The sequence below is a fragment of the Hemitrygon akajei genome, chromosome 2, assembly GCF_048418815.1.
Source record: "Hemitrygon akajei chromosome 2, sHemAka1.3, whole genome shotgun sequence".
In the NCBI taxonomy this organism is placed as follows: domain Eukaryota; kingdom Metazoa; phylum Chordata; class Chondrichthyes; order Myliobatiformes; family Dasyatidae; genus Hemitrygon; species Hemitrygon akajei.
In genome coordinates, this window is record NC_133125.1 from 69,250,641 (window position 1) to 69,268,251 (window position 17,611).

At 40.0% G+C, this 17,611-nt stretch overlaps 1 protein-coding gene across 2 annotated transcripts in view; it reads left to right on the forward strand.

Annotated features, from left to right (window-relative positions):
• Positions 1 to 10,422: 10,422 nt before the first annotated feature.
• The window catches only part of LOC140713902 (methylcytosine dioxygenase TET2-like), a 171,842-nt gene continuing 164,653 nt past the window's right edge, over positions 10,423 to 17,611 (forward strand). The window contains exons 1-2 of one of the 2 annotated variants that reach the window (XM_073024564.1): positions 10,423 to 10,773; positions 11,083 to 11,136. The gene's annotated coding sequence lies outside the window, so the exon portion shown is untranslated. The remainder of the gene's footprint in view (positions 10,774 to 11,082; positions 11,137 to 17,611) is intronic. The other variant, XM_073024574.1, reaches the window with a different exon arrangement.

The window sequence follows — 17,611 nt, forward strand, 5'->3', positions numbered from 1 at the left end:
AAGCTCAAGACAGAATTGGATGCATGTCAATTCTAACAGATTTATAGGCCTTTACTTCCTACAAGGTGAAAACTCACATCATGAATGTTTCTTCTGCTTCACCCCCAGATAAGCTCAATGCCTTTTATGCATGCTTTGAAAGGGAGAATAAAATTACACCTGTGCAAATCCTTGCAGTGATCTCTGTCTCAGAGCCCAAGGTTAGAATATCTTTCATGTGGATGAACCCTTGTAAGGTTCTAGTTCCTGATGGTGTACCTGGTAGACCACAGAAAAACTGTGCCAACTAATTAGTGGGTGTGTTCAAGGGCATCTCCAATCTCCCAACTGCTTCAAAAAGGGGACGACATGCCAATGCCAAGAAGAGCAGGGTAAGTTGTTTGAATGACTGTAACCCAGTTGCACTCACAGCCGATGAAGTGCTTTGAGAGGTTGGTCATGGCCAGAACCGATTCCTGTCAAGGGCCTGGACCTGCTGCAATTTGCCTATCACCACAATAGGTCTACAATAGATTCAAACTCCTTGGCTCTCCATTCAGCCTTTGATCACTTGGACAACAACAATTTCTATATCAGGATGCTGTTTGGTGTTCAACACTGTCATATCCTCAGCATTAAACCTTGGTCTCTGTACCTTCCTCTGCAACTGGATCCATTATTTTCTCATCGGGAGACCACAGTCAGTGTGGATTGGAAATAACATCTCCTCGCTGACAATACTGGTGCACCTCAAGGCTGGATGCGTGCTTAGCCCACTGCTCTACTCTCTTATTCCCATGACTGTGTGGCTAGGCGCAGTTCAAATGCCATTTATAAATTTGCCAATAATACAACTATCATTGGCAGAATTTCAGATGGTGATGAGGAGGCATACAGGAGTGAGATAGATCAGCTGGTTGAGTGGTGTCATAGCAATAACCTTTCACTCAGTGTTAGTAAGAGCAAGGAATTGATTATGGACTTCAGGAAGAGAAGTTGAGAGAACACACGCAAGTCCTCAATGAGGGATCAGCAGTAGTGAACAGTTTCAAGTTCCTGGGTGTCAGCATCTCTGAAGATCTATCCTGGGCCCTACATATTGATGCAGTTACAAAGAGGGCAGCTATATTTCATAAGGAGTTTAAAGAGATTTGGTGTGTCACCAAAGACTCTCATAAATTTCTACAGATGTAGCATGGAGAGGAATCTAACTGGTTGCATTACCATCAGCTCTGGAGGGGCCACTGCAGTAGATGTGGTGGACTTGGATTTTCAGAAGGCCTTTGACAAGGTGCCGCACATGAGGCTGCTTAGCAAGATAAGAGCCCATGGAATTAAAGGGAAGTTACTAGCGTGGGTGGAGCATTGGCTGGTGGGCAGAAACCAGAGAGTGGGAATAAAGGGATCCTATTCTGGCTGGCTGCTGAATACCAGTGGAGTTCTACAGGGGTCAGTGTAGGGACTGTTGCTTTTTATGATATATGTCAATGATTTGGACTATGGGATTAATGGATTTGTAGCTAAATTTGCCAATGATACAAAGATAGGTGGAGGAGGGGATAGTGCTGAGGAAACAGAGAGCCTGCAGAGAGACGTAGATAGTTTAGGGGAATGGGCAAAGAAGTGGCAAATGAAATACAATGTTGGAAAGTGTATGGTCATGCACTTCGGTGGAAGAAATAAATGAGCAGACTATTATTTAGATGGGGAGAGAATTCAAAATGCTGAGATGCAAATGGACTTGGGAGTCCTTGGGCAAGATACCCTAAAGGTTAACCTGCAGGTTGAGTTGGTTGTGAAGAAGGAGAATGCAATGATATTCATGAATGCATTCATTTCTGGAGGTGTAGAATATAAGAGCAGGGATGTGATGTTGAGGCTCTATAAGGCACTCGTGAGACCACACTTGGAGTACTGTGTGCAGTTTTGGGCTCCTTATTTTAGAAAGGATATACTGACATTGGAGAGGGTTCAGAGAAGATTCACAAGAATGATTCCAGCAATGAAAGGGTTACCATATGAGGAATGTCTGGCAGCTCGTGGGCTGTATTCCATGGAGTTCAGGAGAATGAGGGGGGATCTCATAGAAACATTCTGAATGTTAAAAGGCCTGAACAGATTAGATATGGCAAAGTTATTTCCCATGGTAGGGGACTCTAGGACAAGAGGGCATGACTTCAGGATTGAAGGATGTCCATTTAGAACTGAGATGCGGAGAAATTACTTTATTCAGAGGGCGGTAAATCTGTGGAGTTTGTTGCCACAAGTCATTGGGTGTATTTAAGGCAGAGATAGATAGGTTCCTGATTAGGCAGGGCATCAAGGGGTATGGGGTGAAGGCAGGGAGTGGGGATGGCTGCAAGAATTGGATCAGCCCATGATCCAATGTATTGGAGCAGACTTGATGGGCTGAATAACCTACTTCTGCTCCTATATTTAATGGTCTTATGGTTGGATAATTACCGCAGTGAATAAGATCTGATCAGTACACCCAGTTTCACCTTTGTGTGAAGACACAAGGAACTGCAAATACCAGAATCCGGAGCAACAAAAAAACTGCAGGAGGAGATTGGTGGGTCTGGCAGTGTGAGTGGAGGCAGAAGAATGACTTTGACTTCACTAAAGTTGTTTGACCTGCTGAGTTGCTCCAGCAGTTTGTTCTTCACTCTAGTGTGCCTTCTAAAGTTTCTTCATGAATAATTGTCTGCCTAGAGAGTACGAGACAGGTATATGGAGGAATTTAAGGTGGAGGGTTATATGGGGGGGGGGGGGCAGAGTTTAAGGGTCGGCACAACATTGTGGGCTGAATAGCCTGTACTGTGCTGTATTGTTCTCTGTTCTTTTTGTATGCATCCCCACAATGCTGAACTGACAACGTGACCAAGGTACTTCTTGGCACTGATATTCTCTGAGATGATTTCCACCACAGAATGTGCTGCATTACTATAATGCACACTTCACTATAGAATACATAGTCAACACAATGCACAAAGTCTCACCACAGTTCACATTTACCCAATGCATTGCACACTACTACACCATAGTGCATACAGCCTTAATATGATGAATAAACTGTCAACATTGCATAAACTGCATCACTATAGTTTATGCAGCCTCACCACATTGCAGACTGTCTCAGCTTGGTGTATGCTGTCTTACCAAGGTGTGCTGTACTGTATTTCTACAGTAATACAGAACTGGCATGGTGACCACAGATTCAGAACTGCACTACATTCAGAATCGCAATGGAGATCACAGACTCACAACTACAGTACATACAGAATTGCCATGGTGATCACAGACTCATAACTACAGTAATACAGAATTGCCATGGTGATCACAGACTCATAACTACAGTACATACAGATTTGCCAGGTGGTCGCAGACTCACAACTACAGTAATACAGATTTGCCATGGTGATCACCGACCCACAACTACAGTCATACAGAATTGCTATGGCGGTCGCAGACTCACAACTACAGTAATACAGATTTGCCATGGTGATCACAGACTCATAACTACAGTACATACAGATTTGCCATGGTGGTTGCAGACTCACAACTACAGTAATACAGATTTGCCATGGTGATCACAGACTCACAACTACAGTAATACAGAATTGCCATGGTGATCACAGACTCACAACTACAGTAATACAGATTTGCCATGGTGATCACAGACTCACAACTACAGTAATACAGAATTGCCATGGTGATCACAGACTCATAACTACAGTACATACAGATTTGCCATGGTGATCACAGACTCACAACTACAGTAATACAGAATTGCCATGGTGATCACAGACTCACAACTACAGTAATACAGAATTGCCATGGTGATCACAGACTCACAACTACAGTAATACAGATTTGCCATGGTGATCACAGACTCACAACTACAGTAATACAGATTTGCCATGGAGATCACAGACTCATAACTACAGTACATACAGATTTGCCATGGTGATCACAGACTCACAACTACAGTAATACAGAATTGCCATGGTGATCACAGACTCACAACTACAGTAATACAGAATTGCCATGGTGGTTGCAGACTCACAACTACAGTAATACAGAATTGCCATGGTGATCACAGACTCATAACTACAGTACATACAGATTTGCCATGGTGATCACAGACTCACAACTACAGTAATACAGATTTGCCATGGAGATCACAGACTCATAACTACAGTACATACAGATTTGCCATGGTGATCACAGACTCACAACTACAGTAATACAGAATTGCCATGGTGATCACAGACTCACAACTACAGTAATACAGATTTGCCATGGTGATCACAGACTCACAACTACAGTAATACAGATTTGCCATGGTGATCACAGACTCACAACTACAGTAATACAGAATTGCCATGGTGATCACAGACTCACAACTACAGTAATACAGAATTGCCATGGTGATCACAGACTCACAACTACAGTAATACAGATTTGCCATGGTGATCACAGACTCACAACTACAGTAATACAGATTTGCCATGGAGATCACAGACTCATAACTACAGTACATACAGATTTGCCATGGTGATCACAGACTCACAACTACAGTAATACAGAATTGCCATGGTGATCACAGACTCACAACTACAGTAATACAGAATTGCCATGGTGGTTGCAGACTCACAACTACAGTAATACAGAATTGCCATGGTGATCACAGACTCATAACTACAGTACATACAGATTTGCCATGGTGATCACAGACTCACAACTACAGTAATACAGATTTGCCATGGAGATCACAGACTCATAACTACAGTACATACAGATTTGCCATGGTGATCACAGACTCACAACTACAGTAATACAGAATTGCCATGGTGATCACAGACTCACAACTACAGTAATACAGAATTGCCATGGTGATCACAGACTCACAACTACAGTAATACAGAATTGCCATGGTGATCACAGACTCACAACTACAGTAATACAGATTTGCCATGGTGATCACAGACTCACAACTACAGTAATACAGATTTGCCATGGAGATCACAGACTCATAACTACAGTACATACAGATTTGCCATGGTGATCACAGACTCACAACTACAGTAATACAGAATTGCCATGGTGATCACAGACTCACAACTACAGTAATACAGAATTGCCATGGTGGTTGCAGACTCACAACTACAGTAATACAGAATTGCCATGGTGATCACAGACTCATAACTACAGTACATACAGATTTGCCATGGTGGTCGCAGACTCACAACTACAGTAATACAGATTTGCCATGGAGACCACAGACTCACAAATACAAACTTGTACCTGGCAATAATTGAGCAGTATTTTTTGTATTCTTGTTGAGTTGATGTATTCTTTGTGCAGTAAGATCTTTACCTTTCCCATCTGTGAGGTGAATGTAAGTGTACAAATGGAGGTAATGGTGTTATATTGCTACTCTGCCATTTTTTGACCGATGCAACCACAAATTAATTGCCAACACTAGATGGCAATCTACTGTTCAACCAGCAAGTTGTACCTATGGCACCTTGCGAAAATGAACATGACTGAATCAACTCAAATCATAATGTGTAAGATAAAATTGATCTTCTTCCTAAACAATCAACCAGAGATATCATGCTTAAAATCAGGAAAATAAGTGATTATTGCAATTACATATATTTCAACACATAAGCTGAAAACCTATTGGTCCAGATCACATTTGTATGAATAACTATTGTCAGTATATTTGCTAGCATCACATTATTTCTGGTTTACTAATGATTACATTCAATATGGGTTGTATGAATGCTTTAGCTCTATGGTATCCTGGCCAATATCTAACACAGGAAAACAGATGGAAATGGTCATCTCACACATTGCTTTTTAAGAATCCTTCATGGATAATTGAATGCCATGTATCCCTCACATCCCTCCTTCCATGCAAAAGCACTCCTTGGCAATATTGTTCTTTGAGATGCTCTGGACTTGTTGAAAGGTGTTTGGCAGCCAGTGCAGTCAACCTTGCAATCCCTCTGTACTAACAGCAAGGGACTAGGGTCTCAATCAGGAGAGCTGTCTTGCAGACTAAACAAGTGAATGACTGATGTTGTCGTCCTCTCAGAATTAGCTGTTAGAGACAATGGGCAAAACACTACCATCACATGTCCTGGTATATCTGCTATCACAGGTAGGAGAGGGGGCAGCACTGCAGTGTACAAGAAGCAGGGAATAGACCTGGGAATTGTCGATATTGACACTAGACCCCAGAAACCAAATTTTATCAGGTCAAACATGAGCAAGAAATCATCTGCTGAAGGCATAAGACCGTAAAATATAGAGCAAAAGTAGGCCATTCAGCCCATCGAGTCTGCTCCACCATTCAATCACGGGTTGATCCAATTTTTCCAGTCATTCCCACACCTCTGCTTTCACTCCATACCCTTTGATGCCCTGGCTAATCAAGAACCTAACTATCTCTGAAAGGCAACTTACTCAGTTGATGACTCTGTGCTCTGCCATATTGAGCAATACCTGGAAGGAGACTGAAAGTTGCAATGATACAGAATGTAGTCTGGGTTCAACAATTTCTGCCTGGTTTGGGAGCACTACCTCAGACATACAGCTAGTTAAGTTTTGAATAATATACCTGTCAAAATCGAATTGTGGCACTTACTGATTAAATCAATGTGAGGGATATGTTTCATCCACATTCTATTTTGGTAGATATATCTGCCCATGATAGCCAAACCTGGCTAATTATGCCCAATTACTCTCAGTAATGAACAAATAAGGAAAGGTATTGACAATCATGCTCAACATAAAGGAAAGTGGGTTGATCAATCATGCAAGCTTCATAACAGCAGAACATGAGTTCCTCGGGGCAGGTATTTTTTAGGCCCAATCAGCTTCAGCTTCTTCATCAATAATTTTCCTTCCAGCATGAGGCCACAATTGAGTCTGTTCATTGATGATAGTAAAACATTCAATCCTATTCTCAATTCTTCAGCAAATCAAGCAACTTATACCTGTATGCATCAAGACCTACACAGTGTTCATGTGCTGACTGATAGGTTTCACATAATGTTTGTACCACAAAAGCATCAGTCATTGATCATCTTCAACAAGAGAGAGTCTGACCACTTCTTCTTGATATTTAACTGACATTACCACATTCTTTAGTATAGACATCTTAAAGGATACCATTAGAGACATCTATTATCAAAAAGGAGAAGAGAAGCAAGTATGTGGGAATGCCACCACTTTGTAGTTTCCTTCCAAACTGCACACCATCCAGATATGGAAATATACCATTACTGTTTCATTACTGGGTCGAACTCCAGAAATGCCCTGTCCAACAGCACTGTGGGGAGGACTACAACAACCATACTTACGTAACATCACATTTTCTGGGACAGTTAGCAATGGGAAATAAAGGTTGGCCTTCCTAACAATGCCCAGATCCCAGTAAAAACTGTATGTACAGACTCATTCCAATCACAACAGAGAATAACTATATTCAGTAGTAAAGCTATCTAAAGGATATTTTTTATGAATTGTAAAGGCTTTGAAATGCATATAACCATGGGGATATATGATAAAGTAATAACCTACTTGCTTTGGTTCCCAAGCTTGTTTCAATGTGCTTTTATAACCTTACCATTGAGATTTATACTGCATGAAAAAACACAGCCTCTGCCATTAATAGCAAAGCCATATTTCCCTTCGCTAATTATGTTAAAGTATGTTCAGTGATTCCATTATTTATTTTTCATTGCTCAGTTTACTCATCTTGTTCCAGTACTGCCCCAAACCAATTCCATCTCATCATGTTGCCCATACTAGACTTATCCTTACTGACCTACATGTCCTCATTGCCCGCTTCAAGCCTCATTCCTCTTTTTCCCTACAGTTTCCTCCAGGTTCTCACTGAGTCTGACACATGCCTGATTTTTTTTCTTCATCATTAGTGAATATTTCTCCACCATTGTAATTAAAATCCCTCCCTAAACTCCTCCATTTTTCCAAGAGTTTACCTCATCAAAACATTCTCACAGTCCATTTATCCAACCAATGTTTTGGGTTGTCATTCCCAGTGTTTTGACACTAATATCACATCCACTCCAAATCAACAAGAAGTAACTTGACAAGATTCTGTTTTGAAACGACTGCTTGCAAAGTATTCTTGAGCAATCTTTAGTGTAATAAAATGTATGATCACTCTAATTATTTTCTCACATTTGAAACTGCCACACTGTCATCATCAGCTGTCGCTCTTTGTGGTTGTGAATTGGAATCAGAATCAGGTTTAATATCAGCGGCTTATATTGTGAAATTTGTTGTTTTGTGGCAGCAGTACATCTCAATACATAGTAATAAAAACTGTGAATTACAGTGAGAAATATATATATAAGTTGTCCCTAAAGCATTGATTATGTGCCTTCAGGCTCCTGTACCTCCCTGATGGTAGCAATGAGAAGAGGGCATATGTTGGGTAATGGGGTCCTATATTCTGAATGCTTGTGAATCCATCACTCTTTCAGCCTTTACACACTTTCACACTTCACTCCTCCATGCTTTTGACCCTACTGATGCACCCACATCCTGTTGAGCTGCCACATTTGTAACCATATTAAGCTACCCAGATGGAATATGCAGTGTTACTGCTCTAACCTGAGGTTGGCCTCATCACAGCAATAGAGAAGACCATAAACAGACCTTATATGCTAACCATTAAACGTAGCTCTCCCACATTTACTGTGACTAAATTATTTTTCCATGAAAATAAATAATTATATTGCTGCCATCATTGCTTCAACTCCCCCTCTAGTAAAGAAAGAGCACCTGCTTTTTGCAGCCATTAAATCATTAGAATTGTTTTTTGATTTAACACTTGTTTTAAGACAATTGCCCATATGTCATGAATCTGAAACAGGTTTTCCTGATTTGTTCAGTGGCTTAAAAACTAATGTAAGGTAACCAATGACAGGGGAGTTCTCATGACAGAATGGGGAGGGAGGACTTTAGCAGTTAAATTAGCTGTTTGGATTTCTTAAATCCTTTCTGAATTTTTGTTTATTGGCTTGTGGGTTTGATGACAAAATAGAGAAGGTGGAATGGTGTGTTGGAGGGGGCTTGTGTAAAAGAGAGGAATACACTGAGATTGTACTCTAATCAAGATCAACAAATATTTGTTTCTCCATTATCAGTCAAAAAAACATATGCAACCAATATTGTAAGATTAAAATCTACCAATTAAACTGCATAGAAACACCTTTAACATCTTCAAAAATAGTGTCATGGAAGCTTTGTGCCAGGGTGTAATAGATATGTAAATTTACATTCAGAAGCTGTCAATAAATGTCACCCTTTTGAAATTGAGAATGTGAAGTTTATCTTATTGAAATTTTCTACTTCTGCAAATGGTTTAATTTCATGTTTGGTTCAGAAGTTGTCTTTCAGTGCAGTCTACCAGGCAGTAAGGGTGCATTGTGTTTGATTCTCTTTGTGAAATCTTGTAAGAGATTTTTGTGAGGGAGATGCATCTGTTCTTTTTAAATAGAGTGCCCTTTAAAACTAAATCAAATTGACATGTGTTGTGCCTTGCCTTATAGATTAACCCAGTAATTTAAAGTCAGAGAAAAGAGCTTCAGAAAGTTAGAAAGCATTCCCCATCCCCCACTCTACATGGACAAAATCTCCATTTTGCTTGGAGCACTCTCTCTCCAGTTAGCTGATGGGGGTGGTGCACTCCATTCAGAGTCAACAAATGTCACACTGGTTTGGTGGGATAAGGAGCAAGAAGGCAGCAAGACACAGTATAAAGCTGTGCCAGAACTCAGGCTGAGCAGATTATGGCCTGATATAAACCACCTGTTCTGTTAGAGCGAAGAAAAGTAAAGGCAGCATCAACATGAGACTTGTGTGAACACATGTACACTTAAATGGGGAAAAAAGCACACACTAATATTTGTTTTTATTTATGAAATATAAACATGCACTCAGTTTTCAGAGAAATAGCAGCAAATTTCAAGGTGCTAAATGGGAGGTATATGATTGGCATATGATCAGTAGGTGATGGTTGGATAGTGTACACATTTGCACAATTTATTCAGCAGGTCCACATATGTGCTTTAGGGTTAAATCTGTATTGCTGGAACACTGACACATGCCTGCAGTCACTGAGTTCATTCAATTGACCTACTGGAAATTAGGCAGGAATTTTAGAAGTAGTGAAAGAAGATGGCAAAAAGGTTATTAAGAAAGAAACAGGGTGTTCTAGAAAACCTTAAAACTATTAATGAGTGGCAGTCAGTTAAATGATATGTTTTATTAGCCTGAGAAACCTGGTTATGGGTGACTGATGAGAGTTGCGTGTGGCAATAGAAGCAGCGAGCACTCCTTCTCCGCGCTGATCCACTCCAGGATTTCATTTCAACCTGACGAGTGCTCACTATTGTGCAGTTAGAAATCATAGGTCCTTTGTGTTTAAGGACCTGGTGGGGAAATGATTTACAACTACCCAAACAAGCAAAGCTATCTTCCTGACAGTGTCTTCACTGGATGAAGCACATGCTAGTCACGTCCACACTTGGAGCCGGGTAGAGCAACATTGGGGTTTCGTTGTCGATGATAATAGATGTCAGACCGTCATCTGAATACTGATGCGGAGGCTAGTCTGCGTTCGTAGAGGAGCAGAAGGAAGCAAGATGGCTGCCCGTTAGGATTTGTTTGAAAGGGGAGAGATTGCACTTTGCTGGATTTCTGCGGCGCTGAGGGACATACTGACACTCAAGCGATCTTTATGTACCAGTAAGATCTTGCGTTTCGTATTTTGCTGTTTTCTTTGAAGTGGGAGTATATAAAAAAATTACTTTGCACGATGTCATGAAAGAAGGGAAAAGGTGGGGGTGTGCAGAAAATTAGTCAAAGCTTCTCCAACATGGCTGACAATATTACTTTGATTAAAAATACTAATGCAGTATTTGCATTTTGATATATTTGAAATTAACATATTTGTAATATTGTGGACTGCTTTCATCATGAGATATGTTTCATTTTAAGCTAAGGAAAACTTACGTGATCAGTTTTATCCTTATGTAGATTTTTTTCCTCTTTTAGGTTTGAATTGTTTTTGTCAGAGCACAGTAAAGGGATAGTGGTACCGTGGAACAGGTACTGTGTTTACACCTCCCTGATGTGTGTTGTTAAACTCAATAGCACCAATTAATATTTTTTTCTTAAAATTGTCATTTGTGATGTTTACAGTGAAACCATTCCTCTCAAATGCTGTGAAAGTAAAGTTTAATTAAATAAAGGAATTTAAAATGATACAGATAAGACGCTGGTTGTTATGTACTGATTACTTTTACATTTTTTGGCTTATTTTTCGTTTGTTTAATGACTGTCAATTAGACATAAAAGCAGAAGTAACGAAAGATCTCAAGGACTGCAAGGTCAGAGGCAGCAAGGGAAACAAAATATAATCCTGTTGCACCATTAGACCAGAGGGAGATTTTTAGTACGCTCCCCAGTCTCTCAGCAACTGGCAATTTCCAAAAAGCCGTGTGTTGCTAATATCAGTGCCACAGACTGATAACGGTTGCACACAGTCATGGCAAAGGACTCTTGGTATTGCTGCTTGTAAACTGGAATTTTCATGCTGCAGTAGGTGCTGCTGTCTTGCTAAATTGCCTGGTCATGTGTGTGTATATACTGTTTTGGAAGGGTTTTAAGATGTCTCATTGCCCATATATCATAGTGTGGACTGGCATCTGCATGCTGTATCTTAATTAAATTGAGAATGAGTCGTAAATGGGCAGAAAAGGTCAGTTTTCGAAAGGGGGGGGGGGGGTTGCAGCAAAATACCCAAAAGGGAATGTAAAAAGGAGCCTTTTTCAGTGAATGGAAGTTTTTTTGTTATACAGTATGAAATTCCTCCACTGCCCCAGCAAACAAGTCACTATCAGTTGTTTTTAGCTTATTGAGAAGGATAAATAGCCATTAGGATTAGCATTTTAATTGCCTCCTTGAATATTTGTAGTACATGAATAAAACATGTATTTTGTGTATTTGAATTGTGTATTCTCCAGATTCAGCTTTCACTTCAAATTTGGAATTAGTTGTGTAAATTGTGAAATTTATCAAGAAGGTGGTGTGTTGATGAGAGAATGAAGTGAGTGAAGCGTGTGGTTGAAATGAAGAAGCACAGGGATAGAGTTAACTGATATAACAAGTACCAAACTTGCAGCAAACCAGCACATGTAAAACATAGCATGGAAATGAGGGTTATATCGAACCAGTTTTTTGAGTTGCCCACCTCTGAGTTTGTTTAAATTGGATTAAAGCATCTGCACTGTAGAGGAAAAAGCAACTTAAGGAGCACTCATTGCACCTCTTGTAAAGGCAAAATTGAGAATCATAGCTTTTAAAGTTCTTCAATAATATGGAAAAATTTAGAAAATGCTTCAAGTCTCTTTGCCTAGATGCAAAATGTAACTTTAATATAATAACCATATAACAATTACAGCAGGGAAACAGGCCATCTCGGCTCTTCTAGTCTGTGCCGAACACTTACTCTCACCTAGTCCCACTGGCCTGCACTCAGCCCATAACCCTCCATTCCTTTCCTGTCCATATACCTATCCAATTTTACTTTAAATGACAATACTGAACCTGCCTCTACCATTTCTACTGGAAACTCATTCCACACAGCTACCACTCTTTGAGTAAAGAAATTCCCCCTCGGGTTACCCTTAAACTTTTGCCCCCTAACTCACAACTCATGTCCTCTTGTTTGAATCTCCCGTACTCTCAATGGAAAAAGCCTATCCATGTCAACTCTATCTATCCCCCTCATAATTTTAAATACCTCTATCAAGTCCCCCCTCAACCTTCTACGCTCCAAAGAATAAAGACCTAACTTGTTCAATCTTTCCCTGTAACTTAGGTGCTGAAACCCAGGTAACATATCTGTTGTATAAAGAAGCCTTCTATAACAGTAGGATGTCATGAGATATTCAGAGCCGGCCATTTGATAGACAGCTAATTCATTTGCTTATGTTGCATTGAGCTGTAATGATATTTGCTTGTATTTATTAGAAAATGATGTTACTGTGGCAAGGGAATCTGGTCACTTGAGCCAAAAGTGCTGCTGTTTTAAACAGGATTTTTTCCCCTTTAAGAAGTTGTTTGCATAAGTTGAGTGGGTTTTCCATTCTGATAGCAATTCATAGACAGTGAAATACAGTGGAACCTCAAGGTGCTTTATTATATTGTGATTTCAGATGCATCATGACACAACCCTGACTGGAAGTAAATAAATATTTTTTCCCTGTAAAACACTCTCCACCACGTGGAGAGTGGAATTGGAACTTCGATTTTTGCAAATAAAGCTACCAATTTGTGCACAGCAAGCATTCAGAAACAGCACAGTAATTGTTATGTTTTAAATAGTGCTGCTATCATTCTTTGATGCTGGGGTGAGAAATTTGAACTTGTAATGTGGATCTCTAGCGAAGTTATGAGAGAGGTGAGTACCAGTTGCTGTAAATAAGCAGCTCATGGTGGATTACATGAAAGTGTGATGAAGTATGTTAAAACAAATTATGGAGTATAATATGTAATGGTTCATTTTTTGATGCTACAGACTTTGTCCTTTACACTGGTAGCACAATGGTTAACAATACAGGCAATCTGGGTTCAATTCCCATTGCTGCCTGCCACCATGGGGTGGTCACGTTCACCCCATGACCACCTTGGTTTTCTCCAGGTGCTCCGGTTTCCTCCCATCTTCCAAAGACATACCATTTGGTAGGTTAATTGGCCATTGTAAGTTGTCCTGTGATCAGGCCAGGATTTAATCAAGGGATTACTAGGCAGGTGCGGCTTGAAGGTTTGGAAGGGCCTACTCCGCATTATATGTCAATAAATAAGGTAATTAGTTAAAAGTTTTGCCCGAGGATTATCAAGATGAAGTTTTCTACACAGATTATTGTCTTGTACCCTCCTCTCTGTACTATAATGCTGAGTACTAAACCATCCATTCATGGTAAAATAAAGACTAATACTATTTGAAATGGGTATCAATAGGCGTCTCGGTAAAAGAATGCGGAAATAGCAAGTGCTTGGTGTTTGTTTTGACAAGAGAATTTTCAAGACGTTATTGAATAACAGCTGTAAGTATGAACATGAGGTGTGTAGCACTAAAGTTCCCATTCCACTCAGCAGTGGGGAAGAGCCATGAATGTATCTCACGACAGGCATGCTTCAAGTGTTTAGTACTAATTAAATATGACTGTGTTAGTATTAGCTCTCTTTTCTATCCAGTCCCTCAGCACTGTTCTTTCTTCCTTACTCAGTCTTTTTAATTTTTCCTTTTTCCCCACTTACTTAAATGTAGATAAAACTTACTCATTTGATCAATCCGTTTTTTTTTACTAGGTCTATTTCATTGCTGTGGCTTGCTGCCAGACTGCTCTGCAGCCACCTTGCTAATTGCAATTTGTTCTGGCTTTGAACCTTTGGGATATCTTATTGTATCTTAGCTAGTGAGGTGTATTTGAAGGATTAACTTTGAAGGGTTGATATAGGAAATTTTCATCTAGTTCATGAAGAAAATGTCACAACAGCAAATAAAAATGAGTGTACCAAGATGTTTTCAGCGATTTTAGCTGGAAGATTGATTTTAGCATAGAAACTTCTTTACCAACTTCAAAAATAGTGCTATGGGAGCTTTTGCATTTATTTAACTGGCAGATCAAGCATCAGTTTAAAGTCTTATAGAAAGATGGCATCTCTAATGATACAGTATTGCAAGGAGATTTTCAGGGCAAATTTTTACCTTTAATTCAGAATCAAATGTGCAACCAATGAATGTTGTTGCAACGAAAAGTCTGATGGAATTTATAAACCAGGAAGATCGTGCTTTTGCCAGATGATTGCCCAGATGGGAGGGAAAATGACCCCAAGCAAATCAAATTAATCTCCCACGGCATTCTTTTGGCACTTAAGGTGGTTGTAGGTGTGGGGAATGCAACAGCAGTGAATCTGTGAACACTGCATGGCTGTGTGGTGGCTTTCACTTTGTTGTCCTGCTCACCAGCATGTCTCTGGGAATGGAGGAGCTGTATTTGGACTGAATAAGCATGGATAATCTTTTGTGTTGGCTGACTATATACGTTCACCGAGCTGCTGCAGCTCAGCCTGTACCCCTTTGATTCTTTCCCCATGAACTCTCATATGAACCTTTGCTGGAAACAGATTTTAAATCTTGGACAAAAAAGTAGGCCAATTACAGCTAAGAAGGAACTCATTTCCCCAAGGTACAGTGTGGTATATTTGCTTATGATATGTGTTAATGACATACAGACATCTCATGTCACATAGGGGCCACGTGTAGTCTGCATGGTTTTAAACTCCTGGATGTCATTATAGATGGTGCTTATCAGATCTACAAATCTGGTTCACAGACCATGTTCAAATATACTACAAATGACAATTAAAGACAGGTTAAACAATTGATCTCTATGCACTGCAGAAGAGAAGGGTGATCTTAAGAAACACTTGAAAGATTCTATTGCAATTAGTGATTACTACCACTGACTGAAGGATCTGAAGACTAGTTAGGGAAAGGAAATGGCACAGTAGCGAAATCTCTGTGTACAAGTGAAATGGTGAATCTGCCAGGCAATGATAAGTGCAGGAAGAAACAAGCAGTGGTAGTCTTTTGAACAGAGAACAAAGTTCGTTACAAGGAATTAAACCTGCAGGAGTATGTATAGGAGAGATACGTTTTTAGTGTAGTGTTATTGTACAGATGAGAAGTGGTATAAAATAGCAACATACCTGGTACTTTGAGGATTTATCCAGATGTTGCATCTTGGGTTAATTCCTAAACCTTGTGTGGCAAGATAAGTTTGTATTTGATATAATTGTCAAACAGATTCAGTTCTGGTTGTTTAAACATCTAAAAGTTCAACCTGCCATGAAAATCTGCAGTTTTGATAGAAATGGCAACAGAAATGTCCATCATCAGGCACAAAATGGCATTCATTTATAGTCAGAAGGCAACACTGAGACAACATGCCTGAAAAAAGGTCAGTTAAGGTGCATGTAAGTGGCACCAATTTTTGTTGGTGTTGCAAAGGCAGCTGATCACTGCTGCTTTGAGGAAAAGTTTACCAGAAGAAAGGATGTGTGGTGATGACTTGTTGGTCCAAGCAGAATATCTAAGTAGACTTGTTACCATGGTGACTCCATTTAGAGAGAAGAAATTTATTCAGGAAAATATGGAAAGACTGAATAATATCAATACTAATTTTGAAGTAGACCTGTGTAGTATCTAGCTACTGGCAGAAAGGGCAGGAAGCAGCAAAATTTCAAGATAAAATTGCCTGTAAGTGATCAAGCTGTAGTAGTACAACAGTACATCTTGGTTTTATCATCAGTAGAGGTACCATCAACCTCTGACAGAAAGTGCAGTTAGGATCATAACATTAGATGAAGTACTCAAGGTGCTATGGTCAATGTCGTGCATTGTGTTATGTTGGCCAGTGACTGGATATGTTATTAGTTCTAACTGCCTATACAGAGCAACAGGCATTACTGGGAAATGTTTTCTGTGGGCTGAAACCAGCATGAGGTTGTATGTTGGCGATGCAGCATGAAGTTTAAAAAGAGCTCGGGAGCTTTCAACTTTCTTTCAGTGAGCAGAAATCAGCATAGTGCCAATTAAAAAAAAAAAGTTGTAAGTGGAGTGGCCATTGTCAGAGTGGTCCAGCTTTGGCTCACCAGGTTTAGGCAAGAACGAGCTTGGACAAGCACAAGTAGCGGTTCTAAGTAAATAAGTAAGAAAGATTCCTGTAACTTTTTTTCTATTTGTACATAACTAGTGCACTGAGAATGAACCTGGAGGCAGTGTTCCTTGCATAAGATATGGAAAATTTGAGACACCCCCAGTCTCCCTGATAACTACATCTGCACAAAATGCACCGACCGAGCTGCAGCTCCTTACTGACCGTGTTAAGGAACTGGAGCTACAGCTTGATGATCTTTGGCTCATATGGGGGAAAAAAAGATGATAGGTAGGAGCTACAGAGAGGTAGTCACCTCAAAGCTGCAGGAGGGAGGTAGCTGGGTAAATGTCAGGAGAGGAAAAGGGATAGACAGCCAATACAAAGCACTCCTGTGCCTGTTCCCCTTAAAGCCTTAAATATACATAAAGACTTGGTCTCCAAATTGCAACATGAGGTCGAAGAGGCATGTCAAAATGGCAATGTTGCAATAATCATGGGGAATTTCAGTCTGCTTAGTACCAAGAGAGGGAATTTGTAGAATGCCTACAAGATGGCTTTCTAGAGCAGCTTGTGGTTGAGCACTTTAGAATGGCAATTTTGGATTAGGTATTATGCACTGACCCAGATTTGATAGGGAAACTTAAGGTAAATGAACCCTTAGGAGATAGGGATCATAATATAATGGAATTCACTCTGCAGTTCAAGAAGGAGAAGATAAAATCAAATGTCAGTATTACCATAGAGTAAAGGGAATTACAAAAGCAGGAGAGAGGCACAGGCTTAAGTTGATTGGAAGGGGACACTAGCAGGGATGACAGAACAGCAGTGGCTGGGAGAAATTCAGAAGGTGCAGG